The sequence below is a fragment of the Callorhinus ursinus genome, unplaced genomic scaffold (assembly GCF_003265705.2).
Source record: "Callorhinus ursinus isolate GAN/ISIS: 27379988/994484 unplaced genomic scaffold, GSC_fseal_2.0 scaffold5, whole genome shotgun sequence".
NCBI classification, from domain to species: domain Eukaryota; kingdom Metazoa; phylum Chordata; class Mammalia; order Carnivora; family Otariidae; genus Callorhinus; species Callorhinus ursinus.
In genome coordinates, this window is record NW_027397067.1 from 17,260,515 (window position 1) to 17,279,050 (window position 18,536).

General features: G+C 36.5%; 1 protein-coding gene across 1 annotated transcript in view; it reads right to left on the reverse strand.

Moving 5' to 3' along the window:
* Positions 1-18,536, reverse strand: part of PDE7A (phosphodiesterase 7A) — a 208,599-nt gene that overhangs the window by 146,580 nt on the left and 43,483 nt on the right. The window contains exon 2 of the mRNA XM_073892831.1: positions 1,221-1,354. The gene's annotated coding sequence lies outside the window, so the exon portion shown is untranslated. The remainder of the gene's footprint in view (positions 1-1,220; positions 1,355-18,536) is intronic.

Here is an 18,536-nt window from a genome sequence, read left to right on the forward strand (position 1 = left end):
AATGGTCAATAAAACCGCGGTGCCTCGGCACAGAGCAAACTACATGGATAGTCACTGCATTCTTCACTGCTATGCACTCACTTTAAAAAATGCCAATTTTAGCTTATGCATGTCTTCAACATAGAAATTATTTTTATGATAACTCAACCTCTGAGATCACATCTTCTTCATATTCTGTGTGACGAAATGGGAAGTGGGCATAAAGTGCTACATTCTGTGCTACATACGACAGAGGTTGTCTGCCACTGTTTGCATTGTGAACTAAAGTAGCTGGTTTTTTCATGAAACACCATTTTACTTGAAAGTATGACTGATAGACAAACTACGCTTATCATGACTTGGGTATTTGACATTTTCTTTAAGTGAAGTAAATGAGCCCCCCACCCAATCACTTTAAGGAAAACAACTGACAGTACTTGTCAATGACACATTTCAAACTTTCAGGTGAATATTACAATTCATCCACCACCACGAGCTAATCCTTAAAGACTTTTCTGATGATATCAGCAGTGCTATTAATGGATATACTTTCTTATATCATGAAATGTGCCAACATTTGGAAAATCTGCATACAAAATGAACCAATATTTTCTAAATGACGAATGCATGATTTATAAAATGGTAAAATGATCTATTCAGAGTTCAGATAGTCCAGTGGATTTTAATGTAACAAGATATGAAAAGTATTAAATAATACTAAATAGCGTGTAAACACGTAAACTAACAAATGCACTTTGTAAGCTGACAATATTGGAAGTTAATTTGAAATAATAAGAGAATCTAAGATTTTTTTAGCTCCTTTTCTATAAAATTGCTTATATTCATGATTTTTAAATTATACCAAATTCCTTATTTAGTATTTTTGGGGGTGTTTCTGATAATAACCCTAAATTGTTTTGTGTATTGAATTCTTTCTGAAAGTTACATAAATGTATGCACATCATTCTCACTGAGATTATTAAAAAGTTATCCCTGCAAGTTCATCATATACACCAAGTATACATTTTCTCCTGTAAGCCCCTTATTACTGTGAGCGCTCTTTGGAAATATTTTTGCTTTGTTCTTTCTTTCCATTAACATATGAGAAAAACCAAAGAAATGAACCAGGGTCTACATGAACTATTCCAATCTATGCAATCCTCTGCTTCTGTTCCTTGTCCCTTCCTAATAGCAAATATTCCTTTGGATGTTTCTGAAATCTCTTCTGAAGTCTTACTCACTTTTATGTGGCAGAGGGTGTTAAGTTGTGGAAAAAACACTGGAGTAGAAGTCAGCAGTTCTGGGTCCCAGTGTTTTCACTAACCGATCATGTAGTTTTAAAATTTCTCATGTGTCCAGCCTTCAGTGTCCTCCTCTGTAAAATAAAATTAGAGAAATGATCTCTCTAAGTCCTCTTTCAGCCTTAAGAATTCCCTAAAATCTCTGATTAAAATCCAGAGTATGTCTGACATCCCTCAGCAAAAGGTAATTACAGGTTCTGAAAATACTCGTTATGATTTTTCCTTTCCATCTTTTTCTTGCTCCTGGCTAAGGATTGTTGCCACTACTAAGTTACTCAGATCAGATCTTCCACCTTCCCAGCAATATCCTGGGTCTGCTCTCTCGACTTCCCTTCTTGATTTAGAGCAGTCATCTGCTCAAAAACTATTCTCAGAGAACAGTCTCCGTGGGGCAGGATCAGTCAAATCTGATTACACTTACAGATAATACAGTTAGCCATTTATTGAAGTCATTTCTATGTGTGGGGTGCTTTGTTAAGGGCTTTGTAAACATTATCTAACTTATTTCTCACAACCACTCAGTGAGGTAAGTATTTTTATTCACATTTTACACACGAGAGAACAGCCTCAGTGAATTGCCCAAGACCACGCAGGGCTATTTTCTCTAATATTGTCTAAATTAGATATAAAAGGCTCTAACAACACTGGTCATCTTCCTAAGCTAGGCTGCTTAGAAGCACATGCCTGGTTATCATGTTTTGACCTTGCACTGTCCAATTCTGCCCAAAAGATATTCATAAGATCTGCATTACAAACTAAAATGGCTTCCCTTTTGCTTCAAGGAAAGAGTTGCAGTAGTTGCTGATCATTAAGATTACTATGGCAGATCTGGAGCACTGGGTGTTATGCACAAACAATGAAACATGGAACACTACATCAAAAACTAATGATGTAATATATGGTGATTAACATAACAATAAAAAATTAAAAAAAAAGATTACTATGGCAGATCATTGCATTTGTTTTCATCAAACTGCCTTTAACTCTAAATTCCAGTAAAACAATGGAGATTGATATACTTTAGACACTGTCTTTCAAAATGGAACCTTCTAAAAATGGCACAGCAAAATTCTCGAGAGTAATTTCCAAACTTGGGAATTCATTCCAGTTGCTGATTTGCCAGACCCATGTTTTGGTGGTCTTCAACCTAAAGTTTTTTTCAAAGAAGGTTTTGTTTTGTTTTTGGTGGGAAACTGTTATAGCTTCTTTTCTCCACTTCAAGAATACACTTCGTTTGGATTTTGTGAGTTTTACTTTCTGGATTGCATTTACGTTTTGACCAGTTAAGATATTTTTGACAGAAATTTCATCAAAAAAATTATTATGCCTTGGAAATGGTATTTGAATAATTTGGGCATATTGCTTTTGAAATAGAAGTCAATGCCAAAAATTTAATTATTTTAGTGGAAAATACAAAGCCACTGAATTGTCCCTTCTGTTAGCCAGCCTCAAAGAGGTTATTATCTCAAGGAAAAGCACATTGTCACTCAACAAAAGTTAGGATATTTCAAGTTACAAAAGGATAATTCTATGAAAGAGAATCTGTTGACTATTATGTGCATAGATACTGCTTTTCCAGGATCGTGCCACAGCAACTTCTTGTTAAGGACCTTTCCCATGAGGCTAATCAGTCCTTAATTGTTCTGTCACCATCCTCTAATTTCTCTCCTTCAGTAACTTTCCTTTTCCTTGGCTTGTAGATGATTTATTTCCTCGCTTACTTCTTCTCTATTTTTTTTCTTTTCCTAAAGCACCTTCTTACAGTCCCTCCCTCAAGTTTTCTTCCACATTTTTAGTTTTTCAATATCAAAAACCTCTCATACTTTTTCTTACTAGCTTATCTCCTTAACTCAAAAATTAGAGTGTAGAGAACAAGAATAAATAATGTTTGGTTGGGGGTACATCATAGGTAGAAATATTTGAAATATTTAGCTTTTATTTTGTTACTTATTAAAATAAAAGAGAAAAGAAATAGATGGATGGCTTAGACAGGAATAGTGAATATCAAAGGCTGCTAAATTAAAAGAAATTCCAATTTTTCATTTATGTGCTCTTTTTCTCATGTGGAACTCAAAACTCTTTTGTGTATTTGCCTTCATTTTAGGTTGTGTAACAATGTTCTGGCCTACCTTCTTGCCTGAGAAGATCTGTGGGAGAGCCCGTCTCTGCAAGAGTCAATACATGCAACCACCGTGGAAAACAGGATGGAGGTCCCTCAAAAAATTAAAAATAAAACTACCACATGACCCAGCAATTCTACTTCTGGGTACTTGTCCAAGAAAAACACTAATTTGAGAAGGCATATGCACCACCATGTTCATTGCAGCCTTATTCACAGTAGCCAAGACACAGAAACAACCTAGGTGCCCATCAACAGACAAATGCATAAGGAAAATGTGGTGTATACATATACAATGCAATATTATTCAGTCATAAAAAGAATGAAATCTTGCCATTTGTGACTGTACAGATGGTCCTTGAGGGCATTATGCTAAGAGAAACAGGTCAAAGAAAGACAAATAAGTATGATCTTACTTATAGTGGAATCTAAAACAAACAAACAACTACAGAGACCAGAATGGTGGTTTCCAGAGGTGGGGATTTGGGGGTGTGAGAAATGGGTGAAGGTGATCAAGAAGTAAAAATTTCCAGTTATAAAATGAATAAGTCCTGGGGATGCAATGTGGCCCTAGTGATAGCATGGCGACTATAATTACATGCTGTATATGCTACGTAGCCTAGTCATGCTATGTATAATGTTGTCTTGCTATATCTGAAAGTTGCTAAAGAGTAAATCTTAAAAGTTCTCAGCACAAGGAAAAAAAATTTTGTAACTATGTACAGCGACAGAGTTTATCTAGATTTATTGTGGTGGTCATTTTGCAATATATGCAAATATCGAATTATTATCTGGTACACCTGAAACTGATATAATGTTATATATTAATTATACCTCAATAAAAAAAAGAGTCAATACAGGGTAAAGTCAGATCTGACAAGTGCCAGCTTTAATCACAGTTTCTCCCTGTAATAGACATTAACTGCTAACATAGCTGCAGTGTTAACCCAATTTTCTGGTCCTTTAGAAAAGAGCTATGGTAGATAAGTAGAAATGAAGGAAGACAGAAGGACAGAAAGAAAGAACAAGAGAAAGAAAGTTAAAAGCAGTGCTGCTCTAAGCATATCATCTTAAGAAGAGGTAAAATCATCAGAAGTGTTTCAGAAACAGGTACGACTCGGGAGGCACACTATAAACCAATCTGAATCTTTTGTGGTGTCAAAGTTCTAGCAATTCATGAAGTATGTTTTAAACTCAGATATCATGCTGCTGTCCCAAGTCGTAACCCCACCTCTTGATTAACATGATTTAGATGAAATAACCCTATATCTATTCCTTAAATTCAGAGTCAGAGGCCTCGTTAAGGTGGGACAATACCATTTTTACTTCTTCGGTGCTGTTCTTTCTTTTCTAACCTTTAAAGGATGAAATTGATAATTTATCACTTTGCCAAAGTCTTGTAAGACCGTGGAGTTTGCAGATGGCATTAGAATTTGGAATTAGGGCCCACACGGTCTCTGTCACAGATATCCTCACTGGGAATGGACTCGGTCTCTCTCTTTCAGAGCTAAAAAGTTTCAGAAACCTCTGGGAGCAGGTTGCGGGAGAAGACTCAGCGGTTTATTCTCTAGTCCTCTGTCTGGAGAAAATATAAGAATATAAAATTATTTCTGTTACAGCTTCTCTGATAGTGAGGCATTGAAAGAAATTCCCAGATTTAATTCCTTTGAGAGCACAGCTACTGTCTTGCTAGGTCTAGATGCAACAGGCTGAGAGGTCACATTTATGGCTTAGCCCCCACCAGCAAAGTCAGACTGTATCACTCTCTTTTCTGACAGGATGACATACTCATTTTCAAACCATTGTTTTAAAGATGCTGAGGGAAAGAGATTAAAAACTTTTTTTGAAAAAAAAACAAAAACAAAAACAAAAAACACTACTCACTCGCCCCTGAAGTACTCCACTTATTTTCATTTTTGTGCGTGTTACTTTCCAGTCCTGTTGATAGGTAAATGTATTTGTATGTAGTTGCAATTTCAGATCCTCTTTCTTGCAATAATAACATTGTTTGAAAGTTCTTTTTTCAAAAGCCCCTGTTGCTGTTTACCTCCATGGTGGCTTTTACTAAGCCTGTGTTCATAAACAAGTATGAAAGGGTAGAAAGGGGAGCTTTGTCATTGTGTAATATTGGTACTAATTACTAAAATCTCTAGCATGTTCTTTGACCTAAATTTCATGTTATGCTTATGTTTTAAAGTAGCCCACCCTCAACATTTTATTCAATTTTGTGGGAAATTAAATAGATATAATATCCAATATCTTAAGGAACTATACAACAATTTATTTTGCTACAAAAATCTTTTCTTTTCTTTTCTTTGTTTCTTTAATTTAAAAAAAATTAATTTCAGCATTGTTAACATACAGTGTTACATTAGTTTCAGCTGTACAATGCAGTGATTCAATAATTCCATACAACAATTTTTGTAAAAAAAAAAAGCAACCAAGAATTGCTTTGCTTCTTTAAGATAGACTGGCTAAGTGTTGCCATGGAATAAGTGACATCAGCAGGCCACTGCATCTAAGAAAATTGTCTGGAGCATCGTATTTATGAAGGAGAAATAAAAAGGAAAGAAAAGCTTTAACTTGACAGGAGGTCAAATCTCCTAGGAATAAAAACTATTAAGTACAGTTGAACTTTCATGATTTTCAATTTAGTGTTCTAAGGATCATTCTAATTGTTACCTAGAGAGACTGCTGTTAAAGGAGTGTTGGTTTCCCTAGCTTAATTGCTTATTATGAATTTAGATTTTATATATTACTTAGGCATGCTCGCAAAATTCTGTTATATTCCTATTCAAATAGAAATGGAAAATTACGGGGTGCCTGGGTGGCTCAGTCGGTTAAGCGTCTGCCTTCGGCTCAGGTCATGATCCCAGGGCCCTGCTCAGTGGGGAGCCTGCTCTTTCCTCTCACCTTGCCCCTCCCCACCCCCCGCTTGTTCTCTCTCTCTCTCTCTCTCTCTCTCTGCTCTCTCTCTCTCAAATAAATAAATAAAACCTTAAAAAAAAGAAATGGAAAATTATGTGAGAAGACCTATAGAAAAATACATTAGGGAATAATGTTTTGGTGATTTTTCTGTGGTTGTTTTCAAGGCACATTTAAAATGGTCTCAGTGCTTCTTTTTTGTTTTCTCAAGAGGGAAAATTATAACATCTTAAATACTGAAAGACTTTAAATAGCCTTTAAGATTTACAGAGACCATTAAAAGAATAATCCTCAAATCTACAAATTTGTCATTCATCTTTCTCTGAGAATACTTTTCCATTTGCCTCTCGTTTTACACCATAGAGTGGTGATGAATGCCTTAAGAAATTATCTAATCACTCCTGCCTTTGGGTACAAATAAGTCTTGATCTGATCTGGAAGGATAGGTTTTTATGTAGGGAGCTCAAACTTCATTTCTGGTGGTGTAAATCCAACCTGCTGAGCCAGCCTCAGATTCTACATATAGATTTATTTTAGGGCATGCAGTAAGCTATGTCCCAGGCATCAACTGTCGAGATAGCACGGTTTGTCTTTGATGTTATCCATTTCCGCTATTGGGACCTCTTTTCTTCCAGGCCTCACCTTCTGCCCTACCTGCCACACACCTGTGATAACAGCCCTGGGCAAACGTTCAAGGTGGGCTGGTTGAGCTGGCACTCAGGACATTTTTTGCTGACTGAGCCTGGGTTTCCTTTCCATGGTATTTGTTCCTTGTTCTTGAAACAAGGTAATTTTCCTTCATTGTCCCTAGACAACTCTATTGAAAATTCCTGAAGACTCAGAGGACTATGGTTCCAATATGAAAGGTTTTTTTTTTTTTCTTTTGGAGAAGCAGACTAACTCCTTTTAAATCACACGATTTATTTCTGCATGGAGATGCTTCTCCATGTGTGGCTCACACGATGAGCAGTCAATATACAAATAGATGGACGACGGGGATGCTGATGCCTCAGGACCCTCTTTTTCTGCACAGGTCTTTCCAAGGCTTTGCGAAAGGCCTGAGCAATGTATTCACATGTTGTATGTTTTGCAAAATAAAGACGTTTTAGCTACTCTCAGTCAACAATGCTCTCTCACCCCTTTGACTTTACTTCCACAGCATTTGCACTTGTGTTAGGGATGTTGGAGTGGCTGTGGGTATTAGAGGATCCAGGTAAGAGGAAGTTCGATTGGTGATAGTTTTAGTTTAGGTTTCATAGGATATATTTATGTGGTTTACAATCATTTCTGTGATTGATTAAGTTATTGCTAGGTGTCCTGGTGAAGGAATAGCTTCTGGGAACACTTCTACCTCCCACTATGTTGACTTACCCAGCATCATGACCTAAAGGTGCAAAGTCAAGGTTTATATAACATACAGGGGTTCTATCACATCTGTCATCAGGACAGTGCAGGTAAGTGGTGGAGCAATGTGTCTAAAATGTCCCAAGCTAGTCTATGGAAAATTAATCCAAACATCGCAAATATAAAATTGTAAGCAGAAGTTTCAGTTTGCATCAAAACCTAGGCATAACTGTAGGTTTCCAGTTGGAATATATGTATGTATATATATATTGTATATATATATATGTATATACATACATATATATATACATGATGGTTATATTCACATATATTCATATAGTCATATATCCATTCATATATCATTAATGATGGTTATACAATTATCAACATACCATATATATTTTTTCTTTTGTGATGGGAGTTGTATGAAATAGAATTGTTCAAAATTCTTTTGATTTTAGGGCACAAACCTGTAGCAGTATTAAAAACAATGAACATTGCATAGAGCACTGTGTGTTATATGCAAACAATGAATCATGGAACACTACATCAAAAACTAATGATGTACTGTATGGTGACTAACATAACATAATAAAGAAACAAACAAACAAAAAAAATGAGAATGTCTGTGTACCAGGTTGGGATGATTTATGCACTCAAACCTCAATATGTAAAAAGTTTTGATCAACTATACTGCAAGAAAGACTGAATTACTTTTCTATACTCTTTATAGAAGAGGTTATTACAAAATAGCTGTTGTATGAAGAGGCTCCCAAAGGGAACTAAACCAAAAATTGTGGGAGTCTTATAATGGTATGTCAGGCAATTAATAAATAAAAGTATTATATAATTCTCTTGGAGTTTTTATTATTTATGGTATTTATCAGCATTTAAAAAATTTTAAACTGGGGAGCCTGGGTGGCTCAGTCTGTTAAGCGTCTGCCTTCAGCTCAGGTCATGATCCCAGGGTCCTGGGATCAAACCCCACATCGGGCTCCCTGCTCAACAGGAAGCCTGTACTCCCTCTGCCACTCCCCCTGCTTGTGTTTCCTCTCTCACTGTGTCTCTCTCTGTCAAAAAAATAAATAAAATCTTAAAATAAATAAATAAATAAATAATTTTAAACATTGAGAATTCTATTATCATTCTAATTTTTTACCTAACTTGGCATTTGTAATTTCATATTCTTTTCCTTAAAGAGACCCCCCCCTCAATAAAAAGCTTTTGTACAGTGAAGGAAACCATTGATAAAACGAAAAGACAACCTACTGAATGGGAGAAGATATTTGCAAATGACTTATTTGCTAAGGGGTTAATATCCAAAATATATAAGGAACTTACACAACTTAACACTAAAAAAACAAAAAATCTAATTAAAAATGATCACAGGAGCCGAATAGACATTTTCCTAAAGAAGACATACAGATGGCCAATAGGTACGTGAAAAGATGCTCAACATCACTAATCATCAGGGAAATGTATAGCAAAACCACGATGCGATATTACCTCACACCTGTCAGAATGACTAGAATCAAAAAGATAGGAAATAACAAGTGTTGGCAAGGATATAGAGAAAAAGAACCCCTGTGCACTGTTGGTGGGAATATAAATTGGTATGACCACTGTGGAAAACAGTATAGAGGTTCCTCAAAAATTTTTAAATGGAATTACCATATGAACCCATAGTTCCACAATGGCAGAAAGGAAAACACTAATTTGAAAAGACACATGCACTCCTATGTTTATTACAGCAATATTTACAATACCCAGGATATGGAAATAACCAATGTCCATTGATTGATGAATGGATAAAGAAGATGTGGTATATACATATGTATACACAATGAAATATTACTCAGCCATAAAAAGGGATGAGATCTGGCCATTTGCAGTAACACGGATAGACCCAGAGGGCATAAATGTTAAGTAAAATAGTCAGACTGAGAAAGAACAAATACCACATGATTTCACTTATATGTGGAATCTAAGAAAACCCAACAAATTAACAAACAAACAAAAACAAAAATAAAGAAGAAAGAAACAAAGAGAAAAAAAACCAGACTTTTACGAAGAACAAACTGGTGATTACCAGAGAGGAGATGGGTGGGGGGATGTGTGAAATAGATAAAGGAGAATAAGATGTACAAACTTCTAGTTATGAACTAAATAAGTTATGGTGATGAAAAGTACAACATAGGGAATATAGTCAATAATATTGTAATAACATTGTTTCATGAAAGATAGTGACTACACTTATGGTCATGTGCACTGAGTAATGTGTAGAATTGCTGAATCACTATATTGTACACCTGAAACTAATATAATACTGTATGTTAATTATACTTCAATTAAAAAAGATTTAGGGGTGCCTGGGTGGCTCAGTCGTTAACCGTCTGCCTTCGGCTCAGGTCATGATCCCAGGGTCCTGGGATTGAGCCCCGCATCGGCCTCCCTGCTCCGCGGGAAGTCTGCTTCTCCCTCTCCCACTCCCCCTGCTTGTGTTCCCTCTCTTGCTGTGTCTCTCTCTGTCAAATAAATAAATAAAATCTTTAAAAAAAGATTTAAAATTTAAAAAATAAAGAGGGCCCCAAATTATATAAGCTTCTGTCTGTATAAAACCTGTATATGCCTCTGAGTGAGATGAGATGAGCTAAGCCAAGCTAATCCCTGGCATCTGACATAATGAGCTAGTCAAAAATGAAGCTAAGAAGAATGGGTAAAAATAGTCAATGTACCGTAAGCTAGGCAAGAAGCAAGAAGTATACTTTTTTTTCAACAATAACATTTTCTGTCAGTGGATATGATGAGCATAGGTTTAGATGAGATTACTTAATGGAAAGTATGTGAATTGGTTATATATCTTGATTTTTACTGCATTTATTGCATTTATTCACTTCCTGTCTCCCATCTTGAAATATCCTATTAGTTGTTGAACGCTGGAGGAAAATAACATTAAACATTTTTTAAGCAGTGTTTTGAGGTGGTCTTTTTTGCCACCTAGATTTTTTTTATGGATTCTTCCACTAATATTAGAGGGTTTTTCTCTAAACTGCACAATCCCAAAACATATATAATAAGATACTCAATGTATTCCTTAATTGAATTGTCCTCCATACCCACTTACCCAGGGGAGCCTACATTTCATCTCAAGAGTGTTTACAAATTCAGTTCCTTAGAAAGTGTAACTAGTGCCAGGGACATGTCAAGCAATAGACTGTGATAGCATCCTAGGACCAGTTTTCTTGGTGCTGTGTCTATAAATTCTTCTTACGATGATTGGTTAATATTTACTCTTCATTACAAAGGTCTGAAGTTCTGCGGGAAGCAAAGGCACATTGTTTGTGGCAGATTCTTGTCTCTGGAATTTGTATTCCTTGTTATCCTTTGGAGATTGGGGAGCTTCTGATCCTATCTATCTCAAACACATACACAAAGTCCTCATAAAGTGCTGTTCATTCTTGTTGGTTTTCTATGGCTTGACATTCATACTGATGGGTAATGGTATTGCAGGAAAAGAAGGCAGACGCTGTCTTCTACTTCCACTACAGCTTGGATATTAACATTTTTATTCTTGAGTTAGGCCCTTTTTCTCTGGAGTTATTTATTACTAGGTTTGCATTATCTGATATAAATCATATAGCCAGGAATCCCTATCAAAATACCACCAGCATTTTTCACAGAGCTAGAACAAACAATCCTAAAATTTGTGTGGAACTACAAAAGACCCCAGATAGCCAAAGCAATCCTTAAAAAGAAAAACAAAACTGGAGACATCACAATTCTGGATTTCAAGCTCTATTACAAAGCTGTCATCATCAAGACAGTATGGTACTGGTGCAAAAACAGACACATAGATCAATGGAACAGAATAGAGAACCCAGAAATGTATCCACAACTATATGGTCGAGTACTCTGCGACAAAGCAGGAAAAAAAAAATCCAACGGAAAAAACACAGTCTCTTCAACAAATGGTGTTGGGAAAACTGGACCACAGGCAGAAGAATGAAACTGGAGTTCTCTCTTACACCATACACAAAAAGAAATTCAAAATGGCTGAAAGACCTAAATGTTAGACAGGAATGCACCAAAATCCTAGAGGAGAACACAGGCAGCAACCTCTGTGACCTCAGCCACAGCATCTTCTTACTAGACATGTCACCACAGGCAAGGGAAACAAAAGCAAAAATGAACTATTGGGACTTAATCAAGATAAAAAGTTTCTGCACAGCAAAGGAAACAATCAACAAAACTAAAAGCCTACAAAATGGGAAAAGATACTTGGAAATGACGTATCTGATAAAGGGTTAGTATTCACAACCTACAAAGAATTTATCAAACTCAACAACCAAAAAATGAATAACCCAGTTAAGAAATGGGCAGAAGACATGAATAGACACTTTTCCAGAGAAGACATCCAGATGGCTAGCAGACACATGAAAAGATGCTCGACATCACTCAGCATCAGGGAAATACACATCAAAACCATGATGAGATACCACCTCACACCTGTCAGAATGGCTAAAATTAACAACACAAAAAACAACAGGTGTTGGCGAAGATGTGGAGAAAGAGGAACTCTCTTGCACTCTTGGTGGTAATGCACACTGCTACAGCCACTCTGGAGAACAGTATGGAGGTTCCTCATAAAGTTAAAAGTAGAACTACCCTATGATTCAGCAATTGCGCTACTAGGTATTTACCCGAAGGATAGAAAAATACAGATTTGAAGGGATACAACCACCCCGATGTTTATAGCAGCATTATCAACAATAACCAAACTATGGAGAGAGCCCAAATGTCCATCAACTGATGAATGGATAAAGATGATGTGGTATATATACACAATGGAATATTATTCAGCCATCAAAAGAATGAAATCTTACCATTTGCAATGACGTGGATGGAGCTAGAGTGTATTATACTAAATGAAATAAGTCAGTCAGAGAAAGACAAATACCATATGATCTCATTCATATGTGGAATTTAAGAAAGAAAACAGATGAACGTATGGGAAGGGAGAAAAGAGGAAAAGGAGAGAGGGAAACAAGCCATTAGCGACTCTTAATGATAGAGAACAAACAGGGTTGATGGAGGGAGGTTGGTGGGGGATGGCCTAGATGGATGATGGGTATTAAGGAGGGCACTTGTTATGATAAGCACTGGGTGTTGTATCTAAGTGATGAATCACTGAATCCTACTACAGAAATCAATATTGCACTGCATGTTAACTACCTAAAATTAATTTATTTTTTTAAGATTTTATTTACTTATTTATTTGGAGGGGGGAGAGAGAGAGAGTGAGCGTGTGCATGCACATGTGGGAGCAGGGGGAGGGGCAGAGGAGAAGCGAGAGAGAATTCTGAGCAGACTCTGAGCTGAGTGCTGGGCCCCACATGGGGCTCTATCTTACAACTCCAAGATCATGACCTGAGTTGAAATGAAGTGTTGGTCACTCAGGCTGGGCCACCCAGGCACCCCTACCTAAAATTTAAATTAAAAATAAATAATAAATAAATAAATAAATAATAAAATAAAAAATATTATAGCCAGTATATATTTGATATGTAATAATTAACTGGATTGAGAGACCACTAGGATCCTGATCTGTCGTTTCTGTCTCTTTCTTTTTTTGAGCTCTGCTAAAAAACCACTAGACAGTTTTGCCAAGACTGTAAAGGAGCACAACATAGTCCTTAGAAAATCAAATTGTATATGTCATGTTTTCTGCATATCCTAATGCAACATGGGTATATAAGAATTACATCAAAAGACTTTTGAGAGGCTATTTAGAAGATGCATTGGGCTTTATTTTTTTAAAAATTTCATAAATTTCATCTACTTGAACTATATTTAATCACATGTTGGTTTTATTGCCATTAAGTATTTGAAATTACCAAATCTATTGTTTTCTTTGTGTTGGAAAAATGACTCCGTGGAGGTTTGTGAACTGCTAACCCAGTACAAATGATTTTCTGTAGATTAAGTGTCACGCGAGGTCCAAATAATCAGTTCCCAGAAGCATGGCAGTAAATCTGTCAAATGTCATAACCTAGTGCTCACTTGAGCTTATCAAGTCATAAGCCTTTTCTGTTTATTAAACTGAGTTCAAGGAATGCAAGGAGAATATGACCTACCATATCTCTATTGCATTTTAATCACAAAAAGACAAATTTCTTCCAGCTAAATGCTCCATAATCTGAAAACACTGATAGTGTAACACTTTTATTCAAACATTCCAGCAAATCATTAGCCATGTATAACACTTGCCATAGAACATTCAAATTCTATTTGGCCAAGTTTGACCTTGCTAATATTTTAAGTAAGTTTTTATGTATGTATAACATTATACATGTATTATGTAATATCAATATCATACAAACCTATATATGTATATATGTGATCTTTATGCACAAAAAGATTTTAATGTAAACCTCTAAAGATGAACAAAAGAACTGGAAATCAGAAGACATAGATTTTTTCATTTTGTTTTTTGGTATTTTTATTCTAATTATTAAATCAATATGTATACATACAATGCTCATTTTTTTGAGACTTCCAATTCACAAGCATGATAAGGCTCTGCATTTATTTAAGATCTCATTTAATTTCTCTCAGAAATGTTTTATAATTTGCAGCATACAAATCTTGCACATATTTTGTTCGATTCAGTTCTAAGTATCTCATGTTTGTACAATGCTCATTTTAACAATGAATGAACATAAAGAAAAATGTTAACAGTCTCTCCCTACCTCCCTCCTTTCCTAACTCCTACCTTCTAGTAACCAAGAGTATCAGTTAGGTATTCTCCCACATCTTTCTCAAAGACAACATAGTTTTGTAGATCATATTTTGCCCATGACTAGCTGCAACACAGAGCATGAGTCTCAAAGGCTGCAGCGTCCTCTTGCCAAAAATAAGAATGATTCTAAACCAGAATGAGATACTACTTTACACCCACTAGGATGGTTAAAATAAAAAAAGACAATAACAAGCGCTGCTAAAGATGTGGAGAAATCAGAACCCTAGCACATTGCTGATGGGAATGTCAAATCGTGCAGCCCCTTGGGAAACAGTTTGGCAGTTCCTCAAAATATTAAACATAGAGTTACTAGATGACCCAGCGATTCTACAACTAGGTATATATGCAAGAGAAATGAAAACTTTGTCCACAAATGTTCTTGACAGCATTATTAATTATTGCCAAGAAGTGGAAACAACCCAAATGTCCATCAACTGATGAGTAAACAAAATGTGGTGTATCACGCAATGGAGTATTATTCAGCCACAAAAAAGAATCAGGTACTGATACATGAGACAACATGGGTGAAACTTGAAAACATTATGCTAAGTGAACGAAGCAAGTCACAAAAGACCATTTAATGTGTGATTCTGTGTATATGAAATGTCCGGAATAGGCAAATCATTAGAGACAGAAAGTGGGTTAATGGTTACCAGGGGCTAAGTTATCAGACTTCTGTTAGCCTGAAAATATTCTATAATTAGATTCTGGATGGGTGCCCAACTCTGTGAGTATACTAAAACTCACTGAACTGTAAACTTTATTTTATTTATTTATTTATTTAAAGTAGGCTCCAGACCGGATGTGAACTCCTGACCCTAAAATCAAGACCTGAGCTGAGATCAAGAGTTGGGATGCTTAACCAACTGAGCCACCCAGGCACCCCTGAACTATAAACTTTTTTTTTATTATGTTATGTTAATCACCATACATTACATCATTAGTTTTTGATGTAGTGTTCCATGATTCATTGTTTGCATATAACGCCCAGTGCTCCATGCAGTACATGCCCTCTTTAATACCCATCACCAGGCTAACCCATCCCCCCACCCTCCTCCCCTCTAGAACCCTCAGTTTGTTTCTCAGAGTCCATAGTCTCTCATGGTTCATCTCCCCCTCCGATTTCCCCCCTTTCATTTTTCCCTTCCTGCTATCTTCTTTTTTTTTTAACATATAATATATTATTTGTTTCAGAGGTACAGGTCTGTGATTCAACAGTCTTATACAATTCACAGCTTTAACTTTAAATGGGTGAATTTTATCATATCTGAAATATATCTCAATAAAGCTTTAAAAAAGAAAAATAAGGATGTTTAACTTAGTTGTTCTCCAAGGTCTCTTTAGATTATAGAATTTCTTTCTCATACAATGTGAAAACAGGTCCACATTATTTTCTTATTTCAGTTGATAAAGTCATCTCAATAAATTCTTTTTTTTTAAATTTTTTATTGTTATGTTAATCACCATATATTACATCATTAGTTTTTGGTGCAGTGTTCCATGATTCATTGTTTGTTCATAACACCCAGTGCTCCATGCAGAACGTGCCCTCCTCAATACCCATCACCAGGCCAACCCATCCCCCTACCCCCTCCCCTCTAGAACCCTCAGTTTGTTTTTCAGAGTCCATCATCTCTCATGGTTCGTCTCCCCCTCTGACATACTCCCCTTTTCTTCCTCTCCTGTTATCTTCTTCTTTTTCTTTTTTCTTAAAATATGTTGCGTTATTTGTTTCAGAAGTACAGATCTGTGATTCAACAGTCTTGCACAATTCACAGCGCTCGCCGTAGCACATACCCTCCCCAATGTCTATCACCCAGCCACCCCATCCCTCCCACCCCCAACCACTCCAGTAACACTCAGTTTGTTTCCTCATATCAGTGAGGTCATGTGATACATGTCTTTCTCTGATTGACTTATTTCACTCAGCATAACACCCTCCAGTTCCATCCACGTCGTTGCAAATGGCAAGATCTCATTCCTTTTGATGGCTGCATAATATTCCATTGTGTATATATACCACATCTTCTTTATCCATTCATCTGTCGATGGGCATCTTGGCTCTTTCCACAGTTTGGCTATTGTGGACATTGCTACTATAAACATCGGGGTACACGTACCCCTTCGGGTCCCTACATTTGTATCTTTGGGGTAAATACCCAGTAGTGCAATTGCTGGATCGAACGGTAGCTCTAATTTCAACTGTTTGAGGAACCTCCATACTGTTTTCCAGAGTGGTTGCACCAGCTTGCATTCCCACCAACAGTGTAGAAGGGTTCCCCTTTCTCCACATCCCCGCCAACACCTGTTGTTCCCTGACTTGTTAATTTTAGCCATTCTGACTGGTGGGAGGTGGTATCTCATTGAGGTTTTGATTTGGATTTCCCTGATGCCGAGCGATGTGGAGCACTTTTTCATGTGCCTGTTGGCCATTCATCTCAATAAATTCTTAACCTGCTTATTCAATCTACTACATTTTCCCAACCTCTTAAAATGGTTCTTCATATTAATGCTAAAGTTTACTATTTATTCTATGACATGAATGTTAACTTTTAATTAAGACAATAGGGAACCCAAAATATCTTGGTAAAGAGAAAAAAAAGTGAGTAAACAGTTGTCATAACCCGTGTCTTTCTGGCTTTATATACACAGTAGAGTTTATTATTCATCCTGTTAATAAGAGATTCAAGAAAACAAAATATTGGATTAATCCTGTATGTATGGGATATCAAATTTCAGAGTTTAGTATTTTTAGTACAGTTACTACATTTGGTAGCCTGAAAAACAAATACGCAAATAAACAAATCAGCCGTCATTTTAGCCATGGCAAATGCCATCTCTGTAGAGACATTCAGTAGCTGCTCCAAGATATCTCAGAAGGCAGGGGGCTCATGGGCTGCAGGCTGTCTAGAAGGGGGAGGAATCAATAGCAGTTTGTGGCTGATCAGGTGTGGGAGCGCAGGGATGAAGACAAAGGATTAGATAAGTGTGAGGGTGATGTCACATTTCAGTATGGGGAGATTGCAGATACCATAACATAAACAGGAAGTCTGGAGGTGGAGGCGCTTCGGGATTAGGTTAATGATTTCAATTATGGATTTCACTGATTGCCAGACATCCGAAATTAAATGTCCAGCAGGCAGTTAAACTTAGAGGACTGGAGCTGAGGATGGGTCCTAGTTCCATCTTGGGTCTTCATAGCGTGACAGCTGATGCCATAAAGCTGGACAAGATTTCTGAGGGAGGGCTGGGGGAAAGGAACAGATGGTTGAGAATTGACCCTTGAGGGGGACCCACCACTGTCCCGGGACAGGAGGAATCAAGGAAGCAGCTGCCAGAGAAGGAGGGGTTATGCCAGAATCTCATCAATTCTCTGAACACCAGGAAGAAAAGGTTTTGGGGAGGAGAAAAGGGGAGTAAACTGTTTCAAAAGCTACTGAGAAAAAAAAAAAAGGAAAAGTTTGTGTATTCTGTTTGTTGAGGATGAAATGTTCTGAATATATCTGGTAGATCTGCGTGGTACAATGTGTCATTCAAAACCACTGTTTCCTTGTTGACTTTCTGTTGGGTAATCTGTTACTGATGTAAGTGGAGTGTTAAAGTCCCCTACTATTATATTACCATGGATTGCTTTCCTTTTGTTTGTTATTAACAGTTTTAAGTATTTGGGTGCTCCTATATTGGGTGTTTAAATATTTATAATTGTTAAAAAAAAAAAGCTACTGAGAAAATGGGAATGGAATTATTTATCACCAACATCATTAAAATACAAGGTAAATTTTAAGTAATCAGAGTATGAATAATGATAATAGCAATACCATTTATATAAAACTTTACAAAACTATTTTCACAGACATTATTGAAATCCATTGATTTAGTGAACAGATATTTATTGGACACTGATTATGTGCAAGGCATATGTGCTAGGAGAGAGTAGTAAAAAATACAATATGGTTCTTGCCTTCTTGGAACTCAAAGTTTAGTTTTTCTTAGCATTCATAAGAGATTCCCAAATGAGTGATAAACCTCTATATTAAGAATGTTTCTTACTAGATTTTTCTATGGTAAG